The 4565-nt window shown below is 39.1% G+C and overlaps 1 long non-coding RNA gene across 1 annotated transcript; it reads right to left on the bottom strand.

Moving 5' to 3' along the window:
- Positions 1-926: 926 nt before the first annotated feature.
- On the bottom strand, positions 927-3991 carry LOC145133635 (uncharacterized). Its single transcript, XR_013718667.1, has 2 exons — positions 2206-3991; positions 927-2138 (listed from the first exon to the last, which is right to left on the bottom strand). It is a non-coding gene; the product is annotated as an uncharacterized LOC145133635 (long non-coding RNA).
- Between the last annotated feature and the right edge of the window lie 574 nt (positions 3992-4565).

Here is a 4565-nt window from a genome sequence, read left to right as displayed (position 1 = left end):
TCTTGGGATCTTTAATCAGTTACATTAAGATTTGCAAAATGTTAAAGTCAACATGGTCCGACACCATGGTTCGACATTAAGCCTCCATGGTTGTTCACTATGGTTCAACATTAAAAGTTACCATGGTTCGACATTAAGCAGCCATGGTTATTCACTATGGTTCGGCAATAAAATTTACCATGGTTCAACATTAAGGCCATGGTTATTCACTATGGTTCGACAATAAAATTCGCCATAGTCAGGCACCATTGTTCAACATTATGTCGCCATGGTTATTCACTATGGTTCGACAATAAAAGTTACCATGGTTCGACATTAAGCTAACGTGGTTATTTACTATGGCTCGACATTAAGCAACCATAGTTATTCATTATGGTTCGGCAATAAAAGTCACCATGTTTCGACATTAAGCTGTCACGGTTATTCACTATGGTTCAAATATAAAATTCACCAAGGTCCGGCACCATGGTTCGACATTAAGCCACCATGGTTATTCATCATTGTTCGAAAATAAGAGTCACCATGGTCCAACACCATGGTTCGACCCCAAGCTACCATGGCCATTCACCATGTTTTGGAAATAAAAATCACCATGGTCCGACACAAACATATACCGTAGTTTGAATTAGTGCCATCATGACTAATCTCTATGATTTGGTGATAAAAGTCATCTTGGTCCAAGTATCAAGGGTCAGGAATCGGAAACAAGAGCTACATGGTCTAATAGTTGTTTACTAAGGTTTGGTTATCAGAGTTAATGTAGAATTACTACAATACATAAGTGAAGGTCGAAGGTGGAATTAGGAAATTCAACTGTTGTTCAAAGAGAGGAGTCGTTCAGACCTAATGATATGACTATCGATAAGACATAACATTGTCACAACAAAGAGTAAAGAAGAAATTAAAGAAACATCATGACAATAATATTAAATAGGGAGATCGTTATCATTAGAAAAGAAGCATAAAGAGAAGTTGAAGTACAAAAAGTCAGATCTAGAAAAACACGTGGAACTATAAAAAAATGTAAAAAAATGCCCACCATATCATTTGGAGGAGCTGCCCTACTCATTCTCATTTCCACTAGCGACAGTCTCTTCCAAATGTTTCCTGATAATCCTTATATCGATCCCTTCAACCTTAAAAATCATACTGAATAGTTATGGCTGACCAAATCGGAGAAGTGTTGCATTACAAGCTCTTCAACGTCCAGATAGGAGTACAATGGATTTTTTTCCTTGTAACTCTTAAGGATATTTCTCCTTCATTTCTACACATGCTTGGTGTAGACCCATTTGGATGTCAGTTGTCTGAAGCAAAGCCTTCATGGTCCTAAGATCTTCGGAGTTAAGTAGGAGGAGAACGAAGGAGCGTATCCCTTGGTTCAGTAACCACTAAAGATCAGTCGAGTGTTGCTCACATGCTGGATTGCTGAGTTGAGCAGTTCAATGGTGATATTTCTCTCTTTTCCGTCCAGGATTTTTTCTTCCTTGTATCTCCGAAGGAGCGAATCTTTCTCTTCCACCAATGCTTTACTTGAAGATAGTTCTTCTTCCATGAGCTTTATACGAACACCCATCTCCGAGCAAATGATGTCGAGGGAAGATACGTTCTCGGTAAAGAAAGTCTTCAAACCTTCAAACTATTGAGTCGTCTCCTCTAAAGCTTTAGTAGCCAAGGATTTTTTATGAGAGGCATAATTTGCCTTTGTCTGCAAATCCACAGTTAGTCAACACAACTCCCCTCGTTCGTGAATACTCTCATTCAAATCCATCAGCAAGAGTTGGTTTTCATCCATCAAACTATCATTCTCCCTCAACACCTTCACCTTTTCCTCCTTAATCCTTCGATGATGAGCATGTGCCCCTTTCTATGGCCTCCTTCAACTTATCAAACTCCATCTCCTTGGTAGCAATGGATGAGGCTCATGGTTGGCTCTGAAGGAATACTTCATTACGCCAATGCAACCCCTCTAGCAACTATGAATGGGCTTTATCCATCCCCTCCTCGTCACTCATCTTACCAAGGCCTAATTTTTTTTGCAAAAGTGATGGTTGAAAAAGGATGAACAAATGAAGGAAGTGAGGTAGCGAGGGAAACCATGGTTGGCATATGAGAATCTTTATTGGATTGAGTAGCATCTAAAAAAACAAGGAATGTTAACAGAAAATCTTAATAGAAAGATCGAAGAAAGAGCAATAATTATACCATGTGGCAGAATGATCTGGGCAGTTATAAATGGATTTGCACATAAAATGGATGAAATAGGAAGAGCTGGAGAAATAATGGAATCCAAGTGAATTAGGTCAGAACCTAAGGATGGGTTATCACCCTTGTCGGTATTTTCAATATAGGTAGGCAAGTCAACTCAATGGTTAGTTGCAGGGGCGCTTGGAACTCATATGCTAAACGTAGCCCTATATCCAAAAAGCTTATGGTGAAATGAAAGTTGAGTGGCACCGCTTTGCATCTTGGAAAGAAGCACAGTAGAGGGAGCCATAATAGAGGTCATAAAAGCATCAAATTGAACGGGAGTTGTGTTGCTAGGAGTTTCTGAGGCGTGGTTGGATAAGTCATCCCCAACATTAATGGCAATCGAATCAGTCATGGTTGGATAAAAATGGACCAGACAATCATGAAGTACAAAGCCCTCGTGAAATGCCTCTTTGGCGGAAGTAATAAGAGTTATGGCAGAAGTCTGAAGGGAAGGATCATCTCCTAGTTTCTCCAAAGATAAATTTCCCATAGCACCAAGGGAACGCATTGTACGCGGTCATTTTGGGGAAACCTGATGAAGATGCTCGTCAAGATGACACGAAGATAATTTTCCTTTGTCGTAATAATAAACTCAGATTCATCAACTCTAAAGCTTGTAGAAGATGCCAAATCCTTTTGTTTCATCGTTCTCTTAACCTTGGCATATTTTTTAGAAGAGAAAGAAGGAGGCTTACTGGTTGGACGCTCAGACTTTACTCCTTTCTTGTCACCTTTCAGAGGAAGAACCATAGTTGAATCAATGCTAGAATAGGTTCCAGGGTTTATATCCACACCCTAGGAGCTAATAGATTTGGTAGCAAAACCCTCAGAGAGATTTGACGGCACGGCAAGGAATCTTCGGTGCGATCACTCGAGCAGAGTAGATTTTCCACCTCACAAATTAAGAGTTTTCTTTCCCTCATCAAGGTTTACAAATTAACCCCGCCATCTCGAACATTTCATCTTCAGGGTCGGCCTACGTGACGAAATTGGCAATTAGTCGGTTGACTATATCTTCTTCCTCGGAACTAAGCTCAAGAGCAAGATCTAAATCACAACCCTCGACAGTCCCAAAGCATATAGGTTCGGAAAAAAGAAGAGTTGTTAACAAAGAAGAACTCTTGCTTCCATTTCCTTATAGAGGTAGGTAATCCATCACATATATCAATTAACCCATGAAGAAGGGAAAAGGAAACGCAATCATTGGTCGTCATTGTGATGTAAAAATGGCAAAAAAGGAAAAGTTGGGGAACAACATCAAGAGCCCGAAAGAGCATAAAGAAACACATGATCTTCCGAAAACCATTTGGAGGCAATTTGGGCTATATGGAGATGGTATTAATCGAGAATCATTCCCAAAAAAATCAAAGGCAAGAAATCTTAAACCCAATTTGAAAATTTTTAGATAAACCCTAAAAAGTATACGAGAGGAAGAGTAATAGTTTGTGAAGGAAGAGAAAGTTAGGGCTTGAAATGGGAATCTATCTGGTATAGCTTGGCAATATCCTCGAAGTTCTTGGGTTTGAGCAGAGACAAAATTTTATGAACACTTCTACTGTTGTTCGTCGTAGCCGTCGCTTGAAGAAAATAACAAGGTTTTTTCAAAGAATAAAAATAGCAAGATTTACGGAAGAAAGAAAGGGGGGGTTACCCATGATAATTCCCTTTTTTATGGATGGTGACATAACATGTACTGTGATAATAGGGGAATGATGGGCGATAGGTCTGCAAAACCACCACATCAACATCTAAGTTCGTTCTAAAGTGATCCTCTTTGGGAAATCCACAGAAGTAACAACTAATAAAAACCCTTGGCAAATGTAAAAGAACAATGATTAAATCGAATTATTATCATTAGTAATCCGAACTATGGGACTTAATAAGGTATATTCTCGCTCGGCCATACTACATTCACAAAACCCAACTAAACTAATAATACAGGATCAATATCACCGAATTGACCCTTGTACCACGAACAACCCGAGTCGATGAGCAGACTGGTCGAACCAGAAAGAAGAAGGATCGGTCCTAAATGAGTTCATAAAGATAAGATTCACAAAGGACCATGATAACAACGATGAAACAGGCTGTAAAATAATCGTTGGAACTCAAAATAGTACTATGACAATAACGAAAATGATTGTTGACCCTTTCTAGTAAAGCTTCTTGTACCTTCGACAAAGGTAGCATTAATGACAATAGGACGGGCCTTGCCCATTCTAACCAAAGAAGTTGTTTCCCAATGGAAATAGATTATAAAACGAATCATAACCAAGAAAGAGATACGCAATTCATATAGAATGTTTCCACAC

The sequence above is a fragment of the Lactuca virosa genome, chromosome 8 (assembly GCF_052849685.1).
Source record: "Lactuca virosa cultivar CGN04683 chromosome 8, Lactuca_virosa_CGN04683_v6, whole genome shotgun sequence".
Classification (NCBI taxonomy): domain Eukaryota; kingdom Viridiplantae; phylum Streptophyta; class Magnoliopsida; order Asterales; family Asteraceae; genus Lactuca; species Lactuca virosa.
The sequence above is the reverse complement of the archived record's forward strand: the minus strand, read 5'-3'. Positions and strand labels throughout refer to the sequence as shown.